Source organism: Garra rufa, chromosome 2, assembly GCF_049309525.1.
Source record: "Garra rufa chromosome 2, GarRuf1.0, whole genome shotgun sequence".
Lineage (NCBI taxonomy): Eukaryota > Metazoa > Chordata > Actinopteri > Cypriniformes > Cyprinidae > Garra > Garra rufa.
This window is the reverse complement of record NC_133362.1, coordinates 68,519,914-68,547,463: the sequence shown is the minus strand read 5'-3', so window position 1 is coordinate 68,547,463 and position 27,550 is coordinate 68,519,914. Positions and strand designations below refer to the sequence as shown.

General features: G+C 38.2%; 1 pseudogene; it reads right to left on the bottom strand.

The window, feature by feature from the left end:
- Positions 1-995: 995 nt before the first annotated feature.
- LOC141326063 (uncharacterized) overlaps positions 996-27,550 on the bottom strand; it is a 208,060-nt pseudogene continuing 181,505 nt past the window's right edge.

The window sequence follows — 27,550 nt, the reverse complement described above, 5'->3', positions numbered from 1 at the left end:
CCCACAGAAATAACAGAAGGATTGTGCGCTATGGTGAGGATGGCTTTCCCTTTAACTTTGAATGGAAACAGGTGGAAGCAGGTTGAGAGCAACCTGGTTAGGAGAAAAGAGAACCTCCCCGGTAACAGATGCCTTTGCTGGCAGATGAGGGTGCTTATGATGGTGAGGATGAAGAAGTGTGATCTCTTTCAGAGATCAAGAGAGGGAATTGTAGAAAATACTTTTTGTTAATGCTTTTAAATTTGTGTTTTGGTTGTTCTGTGCTTATGAGAATACAGAATGTTCTGTGCTTAATGAAAAGACAAAGTGTACACTATGTAACAGAATCTGTTTAGTAAAATGTGTGTGTGTAGTTGCGAACTCTCTACATTTATGTCATTTCTGAGAAACCTTTGTTTACAGGCACGTAGGAGAAAAGAAGCCCTGCAAAAGTAGTAGCAATTTGAAGGTCACTTAAGACTAGACTTTTGGTCACTCTAAGAAAAAGAATGGGATGGGGCTGTATTTTCTTCTCTGTGCAGGAACGGGTTGGCGATAACAGGCCCTGATTGGAGGAGAATGGTTGAACGATATCAGGAGGAGAGGCCTGCAGAATCAAGAATATAAATGCATATTTTAGTTTTGTGAGACATTCCTGGACTGCCCAGAATGTCAGATTTGATATTGGCTGTTCTGGAATCCTGAGCTCAGCACTCTTTGATTTTACTATTAAATTGGCTTTAAACTTTGACGCGGACTCGAGCTGTTTTATTTAAAGGGCGAATACACGAGCTGGGGGGAAGTAGGTATTTTTACAATACCGGCAAATTCCAACAACACACACACACACACACACACACACATGCAGAACTATTTGAAACTATTTACGTACAAAAAACAGAAATACGGTCTGGTACATACAAGTATATACATATAAAATTGCTCCTTCTAAACTTGTCAGTGTCTTTCCAGAATGCGTTTGCAAATGATCTGTCAGGTTTCTCTGATTGTGAAACTTATGTTGCTGAAGGTCTGTCTCCAGTGTGAAGCCTCATGTGAGCGGTAAGGTTTCCTTTAAGTGTGAAACTCTTTCCACATGAAAGGCAGGTAAAAGGTTTTTCTTCGCTGTGAACTCTCATGTGAGCCTGAAGGTTTCCTCTAAATCTGAAAGTCTTTCCACAGTAAGGGCAGATATAATCCTTCTCTCCAGTATGAATTCTCATGTGTAGATTTAGGTTTGTCTTGTTTGAGCAAGTCTTTCCACAGTGACTGCACATGAACGGCTTCTCTCCAGTGTGAGATGTTACATGATTTTTAAGGTGATCACTGTCTGAGAAACTCATTCCACACTGATGGCATATAAAACTGAGAGAGGGAGCTCTTGAGTGAACCACCATGTGCTTTTTAAGGGTTCCCTTATGACTGAACTTCTTTTCACACTGATCACATGCATATGGCTTCTCACCAGTGTGAATGTTCATGTGATACTCAAGGTTTGGTTTGGTTGTAAAACCTATTCCACAAAGTTTGCAGAGGTACGGCTTCTCTCCAGTGTGAGTTCTCATGTGCCTGTTAATGCTTCCTTGTTGACTGAAATGTTTTCCACACAGAGGGCATGTGTAAGGCTTTTCACCTGTGTGGACGTTCATGTGGCTTTTGAGGGCTGCTTTTTTAGTGAAAGATTTTCCACACTCTTGGCAGGTGAAAGGCTTCTCTCCAGTGTGAATCCTCAAGTGGACTATAAGGTTTCCATGTTGACTGAAACTCTTTCCACAATACTGGCAGGTGAAATTAGTTTTATTTGAAGTATTTTCTGTCTGAGCAACTAATTGATTCTCGTCCAGTTATAAAATACTGATCTTCATCTTGCATTTCATCTAGTACTTCACTCTCCATTCTCGGCACCATCAGTTCTAAAAAGAGACAAATACAAGTTAACCCCTGTTTAAAAGCAACAGAAGAACAGAGTGCAACAATGGCCCAAATCTGCCATTTATTCTGGAGAGTCACAGTCCTGCAGAGTTTAGCTCCAACAAACCTCTAATAAGTTAACCTTGAAGACCATGATTCAGGTGTGTTCAGAATTAGAGTTAAACTCTGCAGAGCTGAGCTTGACACCCCAGTTTACATTATTAGAAAGTCTTGGATATGTGAAAACATCAAAATCTGTTCTACTGGGGATGTTTGAAGTTTATTCCACTTCAAATTTGTACGCAATTACCTCCATATTGTGGACTCATATGTACATTATTGGAATCAACTAAGTTTTTTTTTTTATGCAGCATTACATATACATAAAGTTATGCTTGGGATTTTGGGGAAAACTTCTGTAATACTTTTAACTAAGATGAATAGTTTTATGTATGAAAATCACAATTGTGAAAGACTTGAGAAATGCACATTTCATAAGAATGACTGCACTTTCATAAGGAAGGAAAGGAAGGAAATGAGGTGAAGTGAGGCCAAGTATGGTGACCCATACTAGGAATTTGTGCTCTGCAATTTAACCCATCCATACACAGTAGTGAACACACACCCGGAGCAGTAGGCAGCCATTGCTGCGGCGCCCGGGGAGCAGTTGGGGGACTCACCTCAGTCGTGGTATTGAGGGTGTACATTCACAATCTCCACCTACAATCCCTGCTGGACCTGAGACTCAAACCTGCAACCTTTGGGTTACAAGTCCGACTCTCTAACCATTAGGCCACGGCTGCCCCCACAAATGCTCAAGCAGAACACAAATTCTCAAGCAGAGCATAAACAAGTGTTTAAAGCAATAGTTCACTTTCAGAACAAAAAAATTACGGATAATGTACCCACCCCCTTGTCATCCAAGATGTTTATGTCCTTCTTTTTTCAGTCGTAAGGGAATAATGTTTTTTGAGTAAACTGTTCAGGATTTATGTGGTTTGAACTTCTAAAATGCAGCGTCAAAGGGCTCTAAATGATCACAGCCAAGGAAAGAAGGGTCTTATCCAGCAAAACAATTAGTTATTTTCTAAAAAAATAAAATTTACAACTTATATACTTTTACAACTTATATACTTTTTAATCTCAAATGCTTGTCTTGCTGAGCTAGACAAGACGTTTGAGGTTAAAAAGTATATAAGTTGTAAATGTTTTCAGAAAATAACTGATCGTTTCACTAGACAATAAACTTCTTCCTCGGCTGGAATCATTAAAAGCCCTTTGACGCCACATTTAAACTGCATTTTGGAAGTTCAAACTTGGGGGCACCATAGAAGTCCAATATATGATGAGAAATCCTGAAATGATTTCCTCAAAAAACATTTCTTTACGACTAAAGAAAGTAAGACATGTACATCTTAGATGACAAAGGGGTGGGTACATTATCTGTACATTTTTGTTCTGAAAGTGAACTACTTTAAATAAGATAACTAAAATCAAGGTACAAAATGGTCTTTTTGATGCAGTTTCAATGCAGAAGTCTAACAGCTCAGCACCCATATTCACAAAACATTTTCTCTTACCACTAAGAGTACTCCTAAATATGGATGAGAAACATACAGTGTCTCACAAAAGTAAGTACACCTCTTACATTTCAGCAAACAATTTTAGTATATCTTCTCAAGGGACAATACTATAGAAATGAAACTTGGATATATTTTAGAGTAGTCAGTGTCCAGCCTGTATAGCAGTATAGATTTACTGTCCTCTAAGAATACAGCCATTATTGCCAAAATAGCTGGCAACAAAAGTGAGCACACCCTAAGTGATAACAGCAGTATGTTGTTTTGCCATGTAAAGCCACATGTCCAATTCATTATGTTTATGTTTTTGTCTGCTTGACTGTTCTGTGCAGAACCTGGCTTCAAAAAAAAAAAAAAAAAAAAAAAAAAAACATGAATGAGTGCTGCCAGCTTTGCTTCACTGTGCGTTCACACCGCCGCCGGCGAGAGCGTCAAAATTCGCTCTCGCCGCCCTGCATGCAACGCTGTAGAAAGATTCCTTGACGCTCTGACGATCGAACGGTTGGTCTTGTATTTAAAGCGGCCGCAAAGCAAACAAGCATGTCGATCTTGTGCAGACTGACCACAAGTAGGGTGTAAGTTAGTTAACCTCATTAAATATTTTAAACATGAAAATAAGAAATTGAATTTAATATAGTTACATGTTTGCTAACGAAATAAACCAATTAAAAGCCATTTGCATGGAGTGGGTTTTGTGTTCATGGTTAAGTGCAAACTTAAAAATAGGGACACGTCCTAGATTATGGGGAAACCCGCCACAGCAATAATTAACTTCTCCATTTTCCTTGGGAACTAATGTGGCCGGAACCAAGTTTACAGGACTGCGTTCTTTGGAAACCTCTCAGCAGTGAACTTCTACATTCCGATTGGTTGCCGCCGAGCCGCGTCATAGCTCATTACCATAAAGTTGACCTGACTTCAACTCTCCCCGACGCCCACACCGCCCAAAACGCGCCGCGCCGCTCTCGCCGCCGGCTCACATTGAAAATGAATGACTTCCGGCCACTTTGACGCTCTCGCCGCCGGCGGTGTGAACGCACAGTTAAAGGTTGCAGAGGTAAAAGGTCAGCTTGTCAGTGCTCACACCATACGCTGCACAGTGCTAAAAGTCGGTTTGCATGGGCGTCATCCCAGATGGAAGCCTCTTCTGAAGCTGGCTCATAAGAAAGCCTGCAAACAGTTTGCTGAAGACAACCTGTCCATGAGCATGAATTACTGGAACCATGTTCTGTGGTCTGATGAGACTATAAGATCAACTCAGACGGTGTCCTGCATGTGTGGTGATGCCCTGGTTAAGAGTACCAAGAAAACTGTGTCTTGCCTTCAGTCAAGCATGGTGGTGGTAGCATCATGGTCTGGGGCTGCATGAGTGCTGCTGGTTCTGGGGAGCTGCAGTTCATTGAGGGAAACATGGATTACATTATGTACTGTAGCAGAACATGATGCCTTCCCTCCAGAAACTAAGCTGAATGGCAGTTTTCCAACATGATAACGATGAATGAGTGGCCAAGTTTGTCTCCAGACCTGAACCCTGTGGGGCATCCTCAGGTGGAAGGTAGAGAAGCACAATGTGTCTAATGTACTGCAGCTATGTGATGCCATTATATGAAAGAGGATCCCAGCAACAACCAGTGCAGCTCTGGTCAATTCCATGCCTAGCAGGATTAAGGCAGTGCTGGATAACAATGGTGCTAACATAAAATATTGACACTTTGGACACAGTTTTGACAAGTTCACTTAGGGTGTACTCACTTTTGTTGCCAGCTATTTTGACAATAATGGCTGTATGCTGAGTTATTTTCATAGGACAGTAAATCTATACTGCTATACAAGCTGCACACTGACTATAAAATATATCCAAGTTAAATTTCTATAGTATTATCCCTTAAGACAATATACTAAATTTGTGTGAGGGGTGTACTCACTTTTGTGGGATACTCTATAGCAGTTGTTCTCAAACTGGGGTATGCGAGGTGACGGAAGGGGGTTCACGAACAAAATGCTGAGCTTTGCCATTCATTTATTTCCACCCCAATTTAAAGTAACATTAAAACAGAGCATGTATTTCTGACAAGCAAAATGCTGCTTTTATGCTAAAACAGGAAAATGGGAGTGCCGTAAACAATCAAAGACATCAAATTACCTCATCTCTTGCAGTCAAAACTGACTGTATCCATACCAGCAGTGTGCATATGATAGGATGCCTGCAAAGTATGCTCCTTTAGCAAACAGCACTGCATGTCCTTAAGTGTCTTTTAAGTTCTTCTTTTTCTTTATAAATGGTTTTGTGATACAGTAAACACATCTTTGACGAGGTGTGTGTTTTTTCCCATTCCTAAGTCAATGATCTCTTTCACAGCAAATGGATAAGCTGTTTGGCAGTTCTGGAATTGGAACAAACATGGCCACACACACACACCACATTCCTCTGAAGAACAGCCAGGCAGGGATGACATTCCTGGACCCTCTGATCTCCAAAACATGGTGCTAAATCCCACAAGAAGAAGACGACCAGTGAGCCAGCCCTCTTTTTATGAGACCTATGAGGCCCATGCAGAGAGAAGGACTTCTGCATTGGAGACCCTTGTTCAGCCAGAACTTCGGAGATGAAGAAGACTGAAAGAGAAACGCAGATGGTCATTTGAAAAAAAAAAGTTAACCAGCCTAAATACAATTGTTACAGAACTAAAAGCAATTGGACAACATCAGGAGAAAATTATGGAGATACCAGAAAAAAGGTAAGTTCAATAAGAAGAATTTCACTAAATGCTGAATACGACTTTAATTGACCTTACATTTTGTGTCACACAACGTAAAGAAAGCCAAATTGTTTTCATGATACTAAGTTGTCCACAATGTTCTACTGAGTAAAGTTCTGCTTTCTGTTATAGTATGCTAAGGGATTATCACAGTGAGGTCTCATAACTGGGATGTGACACCCATCAACAACTGTTTCAGCTGCAGCCTTTGGCCTTTTGGCCTGGAAATATGATGTGCCATTTGAGTGTTAACAAGCAAACAAAAATCATGGAGATGCTTGGCAAGACTTGATTTGCTAATACCAAATCTGTCTGCCACTTCCCGATATGACTCTCGGTTGGATAGTGTCCACAGGCATGCAAGAACGCTGTTTGTATGTGGCAATTTGGTATGTTGTGCATTCATGTAAAATGGACCAAGGGCTGTAATGAGATACTGCAAAGAAAGAGGAAACAGTTCTAATATTTATGGGGCTTATTACTTACACACCTTTACCTGTCCTTTTTGAAGCCTAAAGTGCCTTTTAAATTCTGAAGGACTGTAGAGTGGGACAACATCCTCAACAAAATTTTGTATTTTGGGAACATCTCTAAAAAAGTATATAAAAAAAGTATTAGTTTTAGAATGTATCCCTAGAGTGTGTAACTCATGACTGGGATTTCACAGTATTATTACAGTTTCTTTATTATAAATAGGTCACAATAGTGGCACGTCAAAAATGAATGTCCAAAGTCACCAATCAATTTTTTTTTACAAAAGGTACCCAATTAAAAGCTGTTACAAAACTATAATGACACAGCATGTTCAATTTAAGGATCATTATAATATACATAATAAATTAATATTTCAGATACGTGGTGACATCACAGGAGCTACGAAGGAGGCACTCTCTACCAGTAAGCTACTCTGCAAATTCGCTAGTGGCCAATCTAAGAAAAGCCAAAGGACAAAAAAATAAAATAACTGAGAGGTTGGCAGAGCTTGACGTGACACCTTCAAAGCGCACAAAGCTCACTTTACAGTGCTCAAAACTTTGTGAAGGTAATAATGTAGAAGTGGCAGAAGTATTTTAAAGGGAATTCTGAGACCTGTATTATGTTTTTCATGTTTTTTCAAATTGTTATAATAGTAAGATTTTACATGATAACTGTCACAATTGCCGTAGAGTGGAGCCAGTAGAAAACTTGCATGAATCCGGAGTTATAATTAAATGGACATTTATTGAAAAAACAAGGAACTGTTTTTGGTGTTTTTAATTTCAGGAAGACCTTGACAGCTGTGAAGAATGCTTAAGAGGCAGATTGGGAACCAATTGAGCTGGCAACACATGGTCTTGGGCCTGCTGTTATAAAGGGCACTTTCCCATTAATTGATGCATGTCTTAAAGAGAAAATGAAGGCACTGAAATCAAACAATTCCACAGATGAGTAAGGTTTGTCTCCACTACAGAGAAAAATATTATTCATTAAAATGCTTGATTGTTTTTTTTGTCCTTTTTGGACAAAGAGTAAGAACAAGACATGGTTTATTTTGATCTGCTTACATTCATATGCTTATTGAAACCTCACTAAAATTGACAACTAATAGCCTTTTAATAAATACTCAATACAATGAGCAATTGTGGTTTGTTGTAATTCATTGATTTCATTGAAATACTGTATATGTTTTGCTTTTTTAATGCATGTACAAAAATTTGTGATTTAGAGTCCCTACAGTCCCTTCACTGTGAGAGACCATGAGGTATTCCTCATCTGAGACATACAGCCATGGCCAAACATATAGTACAATTGGTAAATATGATCCAAGAAGGCTGATCTTTAATTTTAAAAATGCACAAAAATCTAACGTTTCATTGGATATTAAGAATTTAAAAAGAGGGGAAATATCATTATGAAATAAGCGTTTTTCTCTAATACGCATTGGCCACAATTAACGGCACCCTTTTAATTAATACTTTGCCAGTTGAACAACTCAAAATGCCTGTTGAGGTTAGAGAACACCTGACGAGAGATCAGAAACTATTCCTTCATCCAGAATGTCTCCAGATCCTTCAGATTCCCAGCTCCATGACGATGCTTTTTCTCTTCAGGTCACCTCACTCATTTTCTATTGGGTTCAGGTCAGAAGACTGAAATGGCCATAGCAGAAGCTTGGTTTTGTGCTTAGTGACCCATTTTTGAGTTGTTTTTGAGGTTTGTGTTTGGATTATTGTTCGGTGGAAAGTTCCAAACATGGCCCATTATAAGATTTCTAACAGTCACTCATTTTTTATGTTGGTATTTGACATGATGCCATGTTTTTAAACAAGACCTCCAGCAGAAATACTGGCCCACAACATCAAAACTACAGCAGTATATTTCATTGTACACATGGGGAACTGTTTATCCCTGTGTTTACCAAACCCATCTTGAGTGTTTGCGGCTTAAAGCTAATTTCATCTGACCATAGAAGCCAGGGCTGCGTTTCCCAAAAGCATCGTAAGCTTAAGTACATCGTAGACCCATTGAAACCAATGGAGCTACGATCAACTTAAGCTTACGATGCTTTTGGGAAACGCAGCCCAGCCTCTTAAAGTTCCAGCCGTGTCTGATAACTGATTATGCTGGAATTGTTTTGGGTGAGCAAGGAGAATTTTTCTTGAAACCCTCCCGAACAACATGGTGATGTAGGTACTGTTTTCCGATTCATTACGATTGTTTTACGACTGTTTTTAAGGTTTTCTGACCCCAAGACTCAACTATTTTCTGCAATTCTCCAGCTGTGGTCCTTGGAGAGTCTTTAAGTCAAGTCAAGTCACCTTTATTTACATAGGGTTTTTAACAATTCAGATTGTGTCAAAGCACTTTACTGACACTCTGTCCTCCAATTTGATACTGCTATGTATAATGAAAAGATTAAACACTCCATTTTCAGTTAAAGTACTAGAGACCTTTAATTTGGAGCAAGATAAATGGGAGAGTGACTTCTTTTTTTGTCAGATGTGTCATTTTTCTCACATCTGATTAGACCAATTTCAGTTTGAGATCTCTAACTCAGAACATACAAGTGCTGGTAATATCATTAGAATATCTTCAAAAAGATGATTTATTTCACTAATTCCATTTAAGCGAAACTTGTATAATGTATACATTACATTCATTCCACACAGACCGAGATATTTCAAGTGTTTATTTCTTTTCATTTTGATGATTGTAACTAACAACTAATGAAAACCCCAATTCAGTATCTTAGAAAATTAGTGTATTGTGAAAAGGTTCAGTATTGAAGACACCTGGTGCCACACTCTAATCAGCTAATTAACTCAAAACACCTGCAAAGGCCTTTAAATGGTCTCTCAGTCTAGTTCTGTAGGCTACACAATCATGGGGAAGACTGCTGATTTGACAGTTGTCCAAAAGATGACCATTGACACCTTGCACAAGGAGGGCAAGACACAAAAGGTCATTGCAAAAAATACTGACTGTTCACAGAGCTCTGTGTCCAAAAACATTAATAGAGAGGTGAAAGGACGGAAAAGATGTGGTAGAAAAAAAAGTGCACAAGCAATAAGGATAACCGCTACCTGGAGAGAACTGTGAAACAAGACCCATTAAAAAATGTGGGGGAGATTCACAAAGTGTGGACTGCAGCTGAAGTCAGTGCTTCAAGAGACACTGCACACAGACGCATGCAAGACATGGGTTTCAGCTGTCGCATTACTTGTGTCAAGCCACTCTTGAACAACAGACAGCGTTAGAAGCGTCTCGCCTGGGCTAAAGACAAAAGGACTGGAGCTGAGTGGTCCAAAGTTATGTTCTCTGATGAAAGTATATTTTGCATTTACTTTGGAAATCAGAGTCCCAGCATCTGGAGGAAGAGAGGAGAGGCACAGAATCCATGTTGCTTGAGGTCCAGTGTAAAGTTTCCACAGTCAGTCATGGTTTGGGGTGCCATGTCATCTGCTGGTGTTGGTTCACTGTGTTTTCTGAAATCCAAGGTCAACGCAGCTGTATACCAGGATGTTTTAGAGCACTTCATGCTTCCTGCTGCTGACCAACTTTATGGAGATGCAGATTTCATTTTCCAACAGGACTTGGCACCTGCACACAGTGCCAAAGCTACCAGTACCTGGTTTAAGGACCATGGTATCCCTGTTCCTAATTGGCCTGCAAACTCGCCTGAACTCAACCCCATAGAAAATCTATGGGGTATGTGAAGAGGTAAATGCGATATGCCAGACCCAACAATGCAGAAGAGCTGAAGGCCACTATCAGAGCAACCTGGGCTCTCATAACACCTGAGCAGTGCCACAGACTGATCGACTCCATGCCACACCGCATTGCTGCAGCAACTCAGGCAAAAGGAGCCCCAACCAAGTATTGAGTGCTGTACATGCTGCTCATACTTTTATACAGTTATAATCATCAAAATTAAAAGAAAGTAGGGCTGCAACAACGAATCGATAAAATCGATAAAAATCGATTACTAAAAGCGTTGGCAACGAATTTCATAATCGATTCGTTGTGTCGCGCGACGCAGAGACATTTGGTTGTTATTATATATATTTTAAAAAAAATTGAGCGCAGAGCGGAGTGGACACATTCGGTCTCTCTCCCGCACTGATGCCAGCAGAGTTCGGCACCTCATAAGCTGTTTCCATCCAAAAATGCGAATTTAACTTATGCGCAAAACTGGAACATTTGAGCATAAAGCACCGTTTCTACATTATATATATATATGCTGCCCCGATTTATATCAAACATGTTTGATATTTAAGCCTGGCTAGCGTACTTTCACAGCAGCCAATGCTCGATCGCAAAACAGCTGCTGTACGGGTCGTTGGATAGTGGAGATGGAGAAAACTACTTCTAGTTTTTGTAACACTGTCTGTCTGTATAATGTGTCGAAAACATACCACAACCGTAAGGAGAAAGAGGAGCTCTGCTGAGGTGAAATCGTCTCTGTTTTGAATAGGGCTGTGACGGTGCCATGTTGTTTTTTTATATATAGCCTACACTTCAGTCAGCAAACAAGCAGCCTAAAAACGCTAAAATAAATCAAAGAAATAATATATTTAATTAAGAAAGTAGCCTAAGAATATTATATAGGTTATTAAACAAACATTCCTTGTAAAAATGTCCGACAGCTCATCAATTTTTGGCCGACTGAATTTGGCCATCTTTTTTTCTCTTTCTCTTCCTCATTACACAGCTGCTGTTTTTAATAGCAAAGTGATTACATTTATTTTCGTTCGTTTAGTTTATAAAGTTAATTTAGAGATATATTTGGAACACTTTTTGTTTGTTAAATTCAAGTTTTTGTTTTTTAAAGTTATACTAGCAAACAGCGGCAGACAGATCAAAAGCCTGCTCAATTCATCGCGATTTAAATTAAAATCCATTGATATAAAAAACATATCACAATATTAGTTTAATCATTCAATCAAGATAATTCCAAAGTTTGTGCGGAGAGAAGCGCAGCGCATGGAGACTCCAGTGCAATGTGGAATTTCTTTTTTGCTCATAAAGGTAAGAGTAATTTACCACCCGGGCCGGAACTGTAAAGGGTCTACCTTAGTTTGTGTGTACTAACAGTATCAACAAAATGTGCTCTTAAAGAAAACAAACAGAATACGCTTGATATCTTTGGTTTAAACAGGAGCGCTTCACAATAATTAACCGAAACCCAGGTAATTGCCTCACAAACATAATATCTATAGAAAGCTTTAAATTATTATTTTACTATAAAACGAAATAATTAAAATCGAAAACAAAACTCTTTCATTAGCTAATCCATAAAGATGCATTAGGCATTAATGAGCAGATGGCAGGATCGTCAATTTCATCTTTGCAACACTGAATCAGAAAATACTAGTTTATTAATAAGTAATTCTAATATTTTCTTAATTTTTGCCTTGACACATTCATGGTAATTACTTTTGCTGGGGCTTTGAGGCCAGTTTTGCGTGCATTTGAACGCGGAACTTTTCCAGCTGGTCGCTGCTGATGGCAGGACACTAAACACCGCCGTGGCAGAATGAATGTAGCAGAGAGTTAGTCAAGTTATCCCGTTCCAGCGTGCAAAGTCACACGACTTTTTTTAATGCGCACTGAGGAATTTAATTTGAGAGGCTTCTTGAGGGAAATGCAGCATGTACACCACATCAAGCCGCTGTCTTGACGGATAGTATTTTAGTTTATTTAGTCTATATATTTGGCAGATGTAAAGCATACATGTGTATGTTTTTTGTGTTAGTCCATTTTTATTTTATTATTATTATTATAACAGTTCAAGGAGCAACATGTTCGTGCACTTTCTAAAGATTTTAGTTCTGTTTTTGAATAAAGGGTTGTAAATCCTTTTTTTATCCGATTCATCGATTAATCGAAAAAATAATCGACAGATTAATCGATTATTAAAATAATCGTTAGTTGCAGCCCTAAAAGAAAGACTTGAAAAATATCTGTCTGTGTGGAAAGAATGTATACATTATACAAGTTTCACTTCTTAAATGGAATTAGTGAAATAAAACAACTTTTTGAAGATATTCTAATTATATGACCAGCACCTGTAGATTGATGTATGTTTTTCTCCGTTCACAAAAGCACTGCATGTGCGTGATGTGACCATGTGAATACTCAGGTTCAGTTGTTAATGCAGTTTTTTTTTGTTGTTGTTGCTTGTATAAAATTAATACTTGGAAAACCAATGTAGGTATTTTAAATGGATCACAGTGTAGAGAATTAAGCTCAAAAGGAAAATTTATATAAATAATTACAATTAATTACGATTAACTACAATTATTTATATTAGTCGCCAGTAGTAACTGTAGCGGGATTAACTCGCCATCGACTATCCATTCGTCCAGCGAACATTCAGGGTAACTTCATATCAATTTCATATTGGCCACAGAAAAATAACATTCTTACAGTATTAATGCATTAGAGCATGTAGCTTAATTGTAAATCATAAAGGGACATTAATTTGCAAGGCAGAATCAGAGACTCATGTAATTCATGCACAAGAGTTTTATTAACGAAGGACTAACATATAACTAGTCTAAACGAACACGTACACATGCAAATCACACATACATGGTACCTAGGAAGGGCGAGAGGTGATGGCTAGAAACAGACAAGGAAAGGGGTATGAGGCTGAGTTGACCATCTGAAAGAACCATCAGTTTCTAACTCAAAGCACAGTATACGATAGCTTACACAAAACCTCTGTTTAGTAGAAGGAATGATACTTGCATTTGACTTAGCTGTTAAACAAGAGTCTCGTGAAGCCTCTGAAGTAGTTCTGGATGGTTCTATTAGATGGCCGAAGCTGCAATCAAGATTTTTCAGAAGAGACAGGTGGAACTGTGGAGCATGGTTCGAATGGTTGTGGCATTTTATATTCGGATTAAAGTACGAACACACATGGCATTCTATGAGGAGAAGGCGTATACCAAAGTGTGCATCATTAAATGCATTAGTTTGATAGGAGACACATAGTTATAGGAGGGGTTACATTGACTAGTACTTCACACATTAAGCATGCATAATATTTTTTTTTAAAAAGTCAAGAGACATTATACAAGACATTTATAGTATGGTGGTGACAAAATGACCTAAAGGATATGTGTGTTCATTCAAATAAGTTTTTCTTTGAATTAGGGACAAGTCCATTTCTATGGGCATAAAGTCTTTCCTATAGGAAAGGAGTAGGAAGAGTGTTTCTGTCTGCATTCCTTTGGGTCGTAAAACTGTGATCAGATGGCTGCCCTGGCAACTGAGCTCCTTTTGGATGTTAGTTGCTTTCAGGGGTTGTTTCCAGAATTCCAACATACAGTATAGCTGGCTTGTTGGTTTTAAAAATTATTTGTTATAGGTAACAAATAGCCACTTGTCTGATTGGTTCAAACACTACAACAGCCACATAATAACTTCACCTGTTTATGTATATTGCTAAATAAATAAATAATAAATTGTAAGTCATGAGTTTTAAGTATGCCTATAAAATTAAATAATAGTCTATATAATACAGTTTTGTTTCAAGCCTATGTATTTTGGACAATAGGTTAAATTATTAACGGAAACAGCTATGCAACAAGTGCTTTTTTTTAGGGATATCGTCATCCCGCACACATTTTTTTATTGGTAAAAAGCCAGTTGGATGGAGACAGCAAATTTCAGTTTTTGTATGCATATTCTCTTTGTCGATCACAAAACATTGCAAAAAACTGGATGGAAACTTGCCTATTGGGCGACAAAGTTGTTGTCAGCTTAGTGTTAGCAGTAGTGTGTGACCCACTGTTGTGGATCATTTACATTGTGTCACGTAGTGTGAACAGCACAGTGTTTCGCCGATTAAGTCGTAGGTATGCCTCAACTGTGAGAGACAAAACCTAAAAAAATTATTTACCTAAAATCTAATTTTATGATTTTTAAATAATTAATTTCCATTTTATAGCATGAAATAAGTATTTGATAACCTACCAACCAGCAAGAATTCTGGCTCTCACAAAACCTGATTGTTTGTCTTTAAGAAGCCCTCCTATCCTCCACTCATTACCTGTACTAATTGCACCTGTTGAACTTGTTACCTGTATAAAAGACACCTGTCCACTCACTCAGTCAGACTCCAACCTCTCCACTATGGGCAAGACCAAAGAGCTGTCTAAGGACACTAGGGACAATCAATGATCCTGAGAAAGGTGAGAGATCTCCCTAGAACTAAATGGTAGGACCTGGTCAATGACCTGAAGACAGCTGGGACCACCGTGTCAACATTTACCATTAGTAACACACTCCACGGTCATGGATTAAAATCCTGCAGCGCACGCAAGATCCCGCTGCTCAAGACAGCACATGTCCAAGCCTGTCTGAAGTTTGCCAAAGACCATTTGGATGATCCAGAGGAGGCATGGGAGAAGGTCATGTGGTCAGATGAGACCAAAATAGAACTTTTGGTAAAACATCCACTCGGCGTGTTTGGAGGAAGAAGGATAAGTACAATCCCAAGAAAACCACCCCAAACGTGAAGCATGGGGGTGCTTTTCTGCAAAGGGGACAGGACGACCGCACTGTATTGAGGGAAGGATGGATGGGGCCATGTATCACAAGATTTTGGGCAACAACCTCCTTCCCTCAGTAAGAGCCTGTTGTCCAGCTACAGTCCCAAAACCTGAAAGATCTGGAGAAGTCCTTTATGGAGGAGGGGGCCAAAATCCCTGCTGCAGTGTGTGCAAACCTGGTCAAGAACTACAGAAAACATCTGACCTCTGTAATTGTAAACCAAATACTAAGTTCTATTTTTCTAGTTTGTCAAAGACTTGTTTCATGCAATAAAATGGTAATTAATTATTTAAAAATCATACAATGTGACTGGATTTTTTTTTTGTTGATATTCTGTCTCTCACAGTTGAGGTGTACCTACGATGAAAATCACAGATTTCACCATTCTTTGTAAGTGAGAAAACTTGAAAAATTGGCAGTTTATTAAATACTTATTTGCCCCACTGTACTTGTTAAAATTCATGCCAGACTTGTTAGCCCACCTTTTCTTGGCAAAAGTGGACAGTTCAGTAAGAAGGAACTTGTACGTACACACAACATAACTCACTTGAGAATTTATATTTAACATTTGTCAACGTTTCAGTCAATAATTTCAGCCTTTAAAATTATTTTTGCTATTTCAGTCAAAAAAATTACCTTTTTTATTCTGGTGCCATTTTATACTGCAGAACTATTTGAAACTATTTACGTACAAAAAACAGAAATACGGTCTGGTACATACAAGTATATACATATAAAATTGCTCCTTCTAAACTTGTCAGTGTCTTTCCAGAATGCGTTTGCAAATGATCTTTCAGGTTTCTCTGATATGTGAAACTTATGTTGCTGAAGGTCTGTGAAGCCTCATGTGAGCGGTAAGGTTTCCTTTAAGTGTGAAACTCTTTCCACATGAAAGGCAGGTAAAAGGTTTTTCTTCGCTGTGAACTCTCATGTGAGCCCGAAGGTTTCCTCTAAATCTGAAAGTCTTTCCACAGTAAGGGCAGATATAATCCTTCTCTCCAGTATGAATTCTCATGTGAAGATTTAAGTTTGTCTTGTTTGAGGAAGTCTTTCCACAGTGATTGCACATGAACGGCTTCTCTCCAGTGTGAGATGTTACATGATTTTTAAGGTGATCACTGTCTGAGAAACTCATTCCACACTGATGGCATATAAAACTGAGAGAGGGAGCTCTTGAGTGAACCACCATGTGCTTTTTAAGGGTTCCCTTATGACTGAACTTCTTTTCACACTGATCACATGCATACGGCTTCTCACCAGTGTGAATGTTCATGTGATACTCAAGGTTTGGTTTGGTTGTAAAACCTATTCCACACAGTTTGCAGATGTACGGCTTCTCTCCAGTGTGAGTTCTCATGTGCCTGTTAATGCTTCCTTGTTGACTGAAATGTTTTCCACACAGAGGGCATGTGTAGGGCTTTTCACCTGTGTGGACGTTCATGTGGCTTTTGAGGGCTGCTTTTTTAGTGAAAGACTTTCCACACTCTTGGCAGGTGAAAGGCTTCTCTCCAGTGTGAATCCTCATGTGGACTTTAAGATTTCCATGTTCACTGAAATGTTTTCCACACTGTTGGCAGGTAAAAGGCTTCTCTCCAGTGTGAATCCTCAAGTGGACTATAAGGTTTCCATGTTGACTGAAACTCTTTCCACAATACTGGCAGGTGAAATTAGTTTTACTTGAGGAAGTATTTTCTGTCTGAGGGCAACTAATTGATTCAGTTATAAAATACTGATCTTCATCTTGCATTTCATCTAGTACTTCACTCTCCATTCTCGGCACCATCAGTTCTAAAAAGAGACAAATACAAGTTAACCCATGTTTAAAAGCAACAGAAGAACAGAGTGCAACAATGGCCCAAATCTGCCATTTATTCTGGAGAGCCACAGTCCTGCAGAGTTTAGCTCCAACACACCTCTAATAAGTTAACCTCACAAAAGTACACCTTTTACATTTCAGCAAACAATTTAAGTATATCTTCTCAAGGGACAATACTATAGAAATGAAATTTGGATATATTTTAGAGTAGTATAGCAGTATAGATTTACTGTCCTCTAAAAATACAGCCATTATTGAAAAATAGCTGGCAACAAAAGTGATAACAGCAGTATGTTGTTTTGCCATGTAAAGCCACATGTCCAATTCATTATGTTTATGTTATGGTCTGCTTGACTGTTCTGTGCATCAAGTGCAGAGCCTGGCTTAAAAAACAAAACAAAAAAAACATATGCATGAGTTCTGCCAGCTTTGCTTTAAAGGTTGCAGAAGTAAAAGGTCAGTTTGTCAGTGCTCACACCATACGACTAAAAGTCGGTTTGCACAGGCGTCATCCCAGATGAAAGATCATTGATTGAACAAAATGCTGAGCTTTGCCATTAATTTGGTTCTACCCCAAATTAAAGTAGCATAAAACAGAGCATGCATTTCTGACAAGCAAAATGCCGCTTTTATGCTAAAACAGGAAAATGGGAGTGCCGTAAACAATCAAAGACATCAAATTGCCTCATCTCTTGCAGTCAAAACTGACTGTATCCATACCAGCAGTGTGCGTATGATAGGATGCCTGCAAAGTATGCTACTTTAGCAAACAGCGCTGCATGTACTTAAGTGTCTTTTAAGTATATTTGTAGCACTTAATAGCAAAGAACAAATATTGACAGTCTGTACAAAGACTGATACAGAAACAACACTTTTCATGTTTAAAATATGAGTACTGATATGAGTCCTTACTGAATGAATGAAAGACGCTTCACTTATTAAGACCACTTACTGCCACCTACTGGCGATTTTAGTTATTTATTGCCAGCCTAGGCTGGTTGGTTGGTTTTAGAGGGATTTTGGCCATTTTTCCAGGCTGGTCTTAGCTGGTCAGGCTGGGAAACCAGCTACTTCCATCTTAAACCAGCTACAACCAGCCTAGGCTGGTTTTAGCTGTTTTTTTGTTTTGTTTTGTTTTTTTTTTCCAGCAGGGATGTTAGTATGTTTTTTTTTTTTTTTGTATACATTGCCCTGGACCCATACAATGTATTTTTGGCCATTACATTTACATTTACATTTATTCATTTAGCCGACGCTTTTATCCAAAGCGACTTACAATTGGGAATACAACAAGTGATTCATCCTAAGGAGGCAGATCAACATAGGAAGTGATCAAAAATACCATATATCAGGCGTTGTTAGAAGAGTGCAGGCTAGAAGGAGAAGATCAAGAAAGAGAGGAAAAACAGGCTAGAAGGGAGGATTTTTTTTTTTTTATTTTTATTTTTTTATTGAGTCAGATAGTGTCGAAAAAGATGGGTTTTCAGCAGTCGTTTGAAAGCTGTTAAGGAGTCTGCATTCCGGATAGGGGTGGGAAGATCATTCCACCAGGCAGGAACGTTGAACGAGAATGTTCTGGACAGTGATTTAATACCTCTCTGTGGTGGTACAATGAGGCGTCTTTCACTAGAGGATCTCAGTCTTCTGGAAGGAGTGTAGATGTGTAGTAGTGAATGGAGGTAGGCAGGTGATGATCCGGTGGCTGTCCTATAGGCCAGCATCAGTGTCTTGAATTTGATGCGTGCTGTAACCGGTAGCCAGTGCAGGGATATGAAGAGAGGTGTGACATGGGCCTTTTTGGGCTCGTTGAAGACCAGTCGTGCTGCTGCATTCTGAATCATTTGTAGAGGCTTGATTGTACATGCTGGAAGACCAGCTAAAAGAGCATTGCAGTAGTCCAGCCTGGAAATGACCAGGGCCTGGACGAGGAGTTGTGTAGCATGCTCTGTTAGGAAGGGCCTGATCTTTCTGATGTTGTACAATGCAAACCTGCAAGATCGAGCGGTCTTAGCAATGTGATCTTTGAAAGTCAGTTGGTTGTCAAAGATAACACCCAGATTTCTGGCTGAAGTTGATGGGGTAATTGTTGATGAACCTAACTGGATGGAGAAGTCATGCTGTAGAGATGGAGTGGCAGGAAAGATAAGGAGTTCCGTCTTTGCTAGGTTGAGCTGTAGATGGTGTTCCTTCATCCATGCAGAGATATCCGCCAGGCAACCTGAGATCCGTGCAGCTACCGATGGATCGTCTGGTTTGAAAGAAAGATAGAGCTGTGTGTCATCAGCATAGCAATGGTAGGAGAAGCCATGTGCCTGTATGATGGGGCCCAGAGATGTAGTGTATATGGAGAAGAGGAGAGGTCCAAGAACTGAACCCTGAGGAACCCCAGTGACCAGTTGATGAGTTTTGGATACCTCGCCTCCCCAGGCCACTCTGAAAGACCTACCAGAGAGGTAGGATTTGAACCAGCGAAGTGAAGTCCTTGTAATACCCAGCATTGAGAGGGTGGACAGGAGGATCTGGTGATTCACAGTGTCAAAAGCTGCAGATAGGTCCAGCAAGATGAGTACCGATGATTTGGACTCAGCTTTTGCCGTCCGCAAGGCTTCAGTGACAGACAGTAGCGCAGTCTCAGTTGAATGGCCGCTTCTGAACCCTGATTGGTTAGAGTCCAGTAGATTGTTCTGTGAGAGGAATAAGGATAGCTGGTTGAAAACAGCCCGTTCCAGTGTTTTTGCTATGAATGGAAGGAGGGAGACAGGTCTGTAGTTGTCTATGAGTGAAGAGTTAAGTGTAGGTTTTTTGAGCAGTGGGGTTACCCGGGCCTGCTTAAATGTAGTAGGAAAAGTGCCTGTGAGAAGAGATGTGTTGATGATGTGTGTGAGCGCCGGTAGGATTGTAGGGGAGATTGCTTGGAGAAGGTGTGAGGGGATAGGATCTAGAGGACATGTCGTCGGATGGCTGGAGAGGAAAAGTTTGGTTACTTCTGCCTCCGAGCAAGGACAGAAGGAGAAGTGGGGGGTTCCAGCCGTGATTGTGGTCAATTTTAGTTCCTGTATGTGTGGAGCTGAGAACTTATTATTGATCGATGTAGTTTTGTCTGTAAAAAATGTGGCGAAATCATCAGCTGTTATAGAAGTTGTGGGAGGTGGTGGAGGGGGACAAAGCAGTGTATTAAATGTTTTGAAAAGGTTGCGTGCGTCCGGGGAATTGTTGATCCTGTTGTGGAAGTATGAAGATTTGGCTGTATGTACTTGGGTAGCGAAAGATGAAAGCATAGACCGATACTTACTGAGGTCGGATGGATCCTTAGATTTGTGCCATTTTCTCTCAGCTGCCCTAAGTTTGGAACGATGCTCACGAAGAACATCGGATAATACAGAGTGCGTTTTAGAAGCAGCTCAAATTTAATATTAACCAATAAGTAAACAGAAACTACAGAGTGCGTTTTAGAAGCAGCTCAAATTTAATATTAACCAATAAGTAAATAGAAACTACAGAGTGCGTTTTAGAAGCAGCTCAAATTTAATATTAACCAATAAGTAAATAGAAACTACAGAGTGCGTTTTAGAAGCAGCTCAAATTTAATATTAACCAATAAGTAAATAGAAACTACAGAGTGCGTTTTAGAAGCAGCTCAAATTTAATATTAACCAATAAGTGAATAGAAACTACAGAGTGCTTAAGAGAACAGCGGCTTAAAATTAATACTTAGGAGTAAGTAATTAAACAGAAACGACAAAGTGCTTTTAGCAGCAACTCTAAGTAAGGACCGCCTAGCGAAATAGTATTAATGTAGACACTTACGCGCCGTCGTTCTTTCTCGTCTGAGGACTGAACTCACTTTTCCCATTGCTACAAATATAACTGTGCTACTTAAGACTGGCTTTGTGGTCCAGGGTCACATATTAATAATACACTTAATAGAATGTTAAGAATATGACATAAAAGATCCTTCTATAAAAGGTAAAAATTCATGTGTTAATCAATATAAAGGGGTAAATTATATCCCTTAATTATTGAGAGGTACTTAAAAGAATGTGAAATGCCCCACAGGGTACACCACTGTAAAAAGTTTGAGAACCTACTATACAGAAATTGATTAATCAATAAAATAAAGCACAGCATAGAATTCAGAGAAAGTTATGAACAACATTCAGTGAAGACCAGTGCTGAGCAAGACTGACAGGAGACTGTATATATCAGCTTCATGATTTGACTGATTTAGATGTTATGTAGAGAGATCGACAGCTCAACGCATTAAAGGAAAGGAATATTCATGTTTTCATAACCACTGACCAAAAATAAAACTAAAAATAATAAATTTTTGATGAATTTTGCGAATAGGGAGGATTGGGTTCACTCTCGTACAAGCTAGTCTAGTCTAGTTAATAAAATGTTATTAGTAAGAATTTTGAGCTTCTATATCACCTAAAAAAAAAGTACAAAATATAGCAGCATGTATTGCATTGTTTTTAACAATCAAACTAAGAAATTAATCAAATAGTTCTCTGCTGCACATTAGTATGTGTCTGGTCATTTGATCTCAACATATTTTTGTCCAAATGAATTTCCATTTTTAAATAAAACCACCGTAATAATGACACTCTTTATAATAAAAATATTATTAATGAGAATAAAAACAAACCTGTTTCTTCCTCGTCATCTTCTTGTTTCACAATGAATACTTCTTCAATCTTCATGTCTTCATCCTCCTCTTTAATAAGTGCCATCTTTATAACAGTGCCTCACGGGGATCTCAGTTGCTTCAGCAGGAGTTTTTCTGTCTGTTTGGACAATCAGTCATAATTAAGATCAGAACAATTAACAGAAATTAATGCAAACTAAATCTGGGTTCATCTCAGTCAGAGTACAATAGTTAAAGGAGTAGTTCACTTCCAGAACAAAAATGTACAGATAATGTACTCACCCCCTTGTCATCCAAGATGTTCATGTCTTTCTTCATTTGTAAGGAAATTGTTTTTTGAGGAAAATATTTCAGGATTTCTCTTCAATTAATGGACTTCTATGGTGCCCCCAAGTTTGAACTTCCAAAATGCAGCTTAAATGCAGCTAAATGATCCCAGCCGATGAAGAAGGGTCTTATCTAGCGAAACGATCGGTTATTTTACAATTTACTTATTTTTTAATCTCTACACAGAGTACACACAGAGCTAGACAAGATGAGCATTTGAGGTTAAAAAGTACATAAATTGTCTTTTTTTTTTTTAAAGAAAATAAACAATCGTTTTGCTAGATAAGACCCTTTTTTCATCAGCTGTGATCGTTTAGAGCCATTTAAAGCTGCATTTTAGAAGTTCAAACTACACTATATGGAGAAAAATCCTGAAATGGTTTCCTCAAAAAAAAAAAAAAAATTCCTTACAACTAAAGACAGGAGAACATACATAACAAAAATCAGAACAATGTCTAAAAGCTGCTATTAAATAAAGGTGTACAGTAAACAAGCTAAAAACCACAGAACTGTGTTTTTATAAGCTGTCGACCTAAAAAAACAGTGTTTAAAAACAAGAACAAAAGTAGAGAGCAATGTGTCTTACTACTAATTGGTCAATGTCAGTGCACCTTTTCCTTACCTTGCTTTGTTGGAGAAACGATCCAACTGAATGGCCCAACATGAAATACCCTGACATCTACAACTATTTGTGTTTTTTAGGTCAAGAGCTTATAAAAACGTAGATTGTTTTTTAGCTTGTTTACATTACCTCGACTCAGAACAGCTTTTACACCTTGTTCAGTTTTTTGTTAGAAGTCAGAAATGACAAGGAGTCCTCTTCCCGCAATACAAAGTCAATGAGGAGCATTAGAATGATGGTGGTTTTCCAGGAAAAGGGAAACCAGCTAAAAACAGCTACTTCCATCTTAAGCCAGCCTACCAGCATAGGCTGGTTTTAGCTGTTTTTTTCAGCAGGGTAATCATTTCAGAAAATGTACAAATTTAGATCATTTTACAGACAATTTTAAAATTTTTACACTCATTTTGCCAGCACAGGTCCCATGAGACTACATTAACCCTTGTGTGATCTTATGGACATTTTTGTCCATTTCAGTTTTGTTTTTTGTCATAAGTGTGCCTGTGTTAATGCCATCTGCATACATTTTGGCTCAGGAGTTTATTTTTATTGAAATTTTAATACTTAACCATCATTTCCTTCAAAAAAATAAATTTTACTCTCTGTACCATACTCACACTCAGGACAAAAATGTCCACATTGAAACCCATTAAAACTGCAACTGTTTAACCCAGGGCCATTTGACTATAAAATTATGCTAATGGGCATTCATTCTATCGACAAGGCTTCACATTTAGAATTTAGAATCTAATAAGCAAAGAAAAAATTCTGCTCAGCATTTAGTACATGGAAATTACAATTTTTCATTTTTTCATAAAAAAAAAAAAAAAAAAAAACCCTGTGGCATTATGCAAACAAACCAGCATTTAAAGAGTTACAATACAGAAAATGAATGAATATTTGGTATCTATGGATAGAACATATGTTGGTTAAAAAATAGACATAAGTGAAAGTGGAAAAAAATATTAATAAATCAAATTTATTATAACAGTTTTTGGACATGGACAGTTTTGTCCATTTTGCACCTATGTGTACATTTTTTTAACTCACAAGGGTTAAATGTGAACATATACCCAATTGTAGCAGTTTTTAGTAACGTGAACGCAATGCCTCAGAAAATCCCATCTGCCTGTTTACATGACAGTAGCATTGGCACATATCCGATTTATATCTGATTTATTTACACATATGAATGAGGACTGAAACTGATCTCGAAATATCCGAATGCATGCGGTTTTCCCCGTTTACACATTTGCATGTTTAGTTTAAATTGATTCAGATATAGAGCGCGAAATGAGACGCAGCATCTCTATTTATCATGAGCAGAAGCGCTTCACTCGCGAAAATAACGTTCTTTAACCCTAGATGAAGTATTAAACTGCTATATTAGATAAAATGATTACTTTACAGTTATCTATTTAAACACTTTGAATGTGGAAAAACACAAACCTTTCTAGAGTCAAATCACAACAGAAGCACGAGCGCCGCGCAGACTCATGATGTCATCGTCAGACCAAATAAAAGTCATGCTGTCTAAAATCACTAAAGTGCAGAAAGAAAGGTAACCAGATTTCTCAAATTGAAACCATGGAGATTTCTTACTTGAGTGGTTAAAATATCCCTGAAATATCATTTGTTATCATCTATTTAACAAAACAAGGACAATATTTTTAATGTTTTCAATTGTTGTGATAAAGGTTACTATTTAAGTTAATAATTACTATGTTCAAGATTATTATTCATTTTTTAGTCTGGTTTTAACACAGATCAGCAAAAAACACACTATAAAAACAGTTAACTGCAGTAACCACTGTAAATAGCAAGCAATTCAAAACAATATTTTAACATGATTTACAAAAACCTTACAAAAATAAAATTAAATATGGAAAGAGTAATAAGTAAAAGTGCCTTTTCCAACTGTATTTAATATTTCAATACTTTTTTTATGTTGATGCTTGGAAATGACTATTACTATCCTTGATTAGGCTTATTATTTAGCATTTTTGGATTTTATTCACAGAGTATGTGTTCTCTGTAAATGTATAACATGTGCATGTAATTATTTAGGTTTTGTTTAATCATTTGTTCATATTGGGGTGTACCTTCATCACATGACATAGTTAAGAAATGAGTAACTTACTGTTGTGGTGTTAAAACTTGGGGATGTTTAAAAATTGTTTGCAAAAATCCCCTAAAGTTATTTTTCACAGGAATTTATATTTAAATATATTTAGTCTGCTGAAAATATTAAAAACTACAAATAAAAGAGTTTGAGATTCTATTAAAAGGGCAAAATTACAATGTTTGGGTGCAGAAACCATACCAGGATTCGGGAACCTTTTAGGAAAAAAAAATAGAAAATAATTTTTTTTCATATTTTTTTATTCTTCCTTATCTTTTTTTTTCTCCATTTTATTATTTTGTACAAGCGCAAAACGTACATGTTAGTATGTTTTTATTTATGCTGAAACATACAATTTAGATGTAATTCAATGTTTAAAACGGTACAAATTGCCAGAAAAGTAATTTATGCATATTTTATATCATTATGCATAATGCATTTTTATCAATAAACGATTTAGATATTTAGATCCCTTAACCTACTCCCAAACCTAAACCTACCCATTTTATAGTGAATATAAAAAGATATAAAACGTTATTCACCCAAATATGCAGGAAATAACCATTTTAGTAACAATATGGCATAAATGGCTAATCCCACTCCTACATCTAAACCTAACCATAACTATCTCTGTACAATATAAGGAAAACATGACAGGCAGATAAGGAAAGGAAAGGAGGTGACGTGAGGCCAAGTATGGTGACCCATACGAGGAATATGTGCTCTGCATTTAACCCGTCCAAGTGCACACACACAGTAGTGAACACACACCCAGAGCAGTGGGCAGCCATTACTGCGGCGCCCAGAGAGCAGTTGGGGGTTCGGTGTCTTGCTCAAGGGACTCACCTCAGTCATGGTATTGAGGGTGGAGATTCACTCCCCCCACCTACAATCCCTGCTAGACCTGAGACTTGAACTAGCAACCTTTGGATTACAAAGTCCAACTCTCTAACCATTAGGCCACGGTGCAATCACAATCACGTATTTATTGCAAAAATGTCAAAATCAGTACCAAAAGTAATCCAAATGGCAGTTCGCTGCAGTCGCAGTCCTCTCTGGTGGAATACATAAGATTTGTGTGAGGTGCAGAGCAGAATTTAAGTTGTTAACACTCTGATCAATTTGACATTTTTTCTTAGTAACTGAGGTTCTTAAATCATGTTCTCTACATTTTATTTTGTAATTAAATTACACAATGCCATTACATGTAACTAGTTACTCCCCAACACTGGTTAAAATATATATTTCTTGTGACCAGTTTTCACAGATGTGAAATAAATCTGCAATTTGCAGCTAAATTTTAGAATACTATTTGTCAATGAACACACATGTAAACGAGAGAGCATAAAACATAACTTTGAAAAGCTATTGTAAAAACAAGTTAGAATTCACGGAACAGAGCACTTTATATTGAAGATTCTTTATTTTCTGAAGTGACAGACTAAAACAGCATTTGTTGTCTCTTGCTCAGCGTAATACAAACATAAAGTCCTTTTTAAAATTTCACTTGTCAAACAGGGGAAATACAATTCCAAAGATGTACTTTATCGCATATATTTACTGTCTTCAGACAGATATCTGTAATTGATGAGGTTGAGTTGAATTACATAAAATTTCATGGACTTATTGGAGTCACAGTCATTATTTCTTGTCAAGATCAGTCTTTCCCGACCGTTTGCCTTTCCAAAAGGGTTCCGGTTTATATTCAGCTGCAGAGAGTAATTTCAGTGATGCTGTCTATGGCTTTGGCAGCAAGGGATGCACATGGCTGGCCACATCATTGAAGGAGAGCGGGAAATAGCTGGGAACTTCATCTCCAGGGAAAGACACAAGCTGGGCACCCTGACGATTGACCTCCTTGTATAGCACCTAGATACCACCTTTCACTTTGTGGGAAGAAGCAATGTCACTGAAATCAATGTCTTGAAGACTGGTTTCTTTGCGTAGGGTCACGCTTCTTCCTTGATAGTTGACATGCTCAAACAGCTGGATTTCAGGGTTGTCCAGGTCATCTGTGATGATCTTGAGGGAAGAAAACCTTCCTTTGTCATCAAGAGTAGCATACTCTCCTTGTTTAAACACCCGCTGCTTTCCAGCAAAATTCTTGTCATAGTACGCTACCCATGGCGCACCAATAACTTTGATAGATGAGATGACATTGCTGAAGCCCTTTTCTTCTAAGTTGCGGACATTGTTTTCAAATTCAGCTCTTCTTGCTCATTTCGAACAATGACTGGAGCAGATTAGAGGCTGGAGATTGCAAGTGCTTCTTTATCAGCTTCTCGTGGCTCTGCCAGGAAAAGTGAGTGGAATGGTGTGCAGAGCTGCCTTTTTTAAACCACAATTACACCTAAGTGGGTGTTGACAAAGATATGCCAGTACATGTAGATCTGGCAGCTGAGAAACACAAGCTGCATGCCAAATCTATATGGTAAAAACAAACAGATTTTTGATGTGGAAAGTTTACTAGCACATGTCAAGTCAAGTCACCTTTATTTAAATAGCGCTTTTAACAATACAGATTGTGTCAAAGCAACTGCACAGTATTTAAACAGAACAATAGTGTGTGAGTAACGCATTATTGAAGATAATCAATTTTCAGTTAAAGGCAGTTCATCAATGAATTCAGTGATATCATCGTCAGTTCAGTTCAAATAGTATACGATATCGCTGGAAAGTGTCCCCAACTAAGCAAGCCAGAGGCGACAGCGGCAAGGAACCAAAACTCCACAGGTGACAGAAATGGA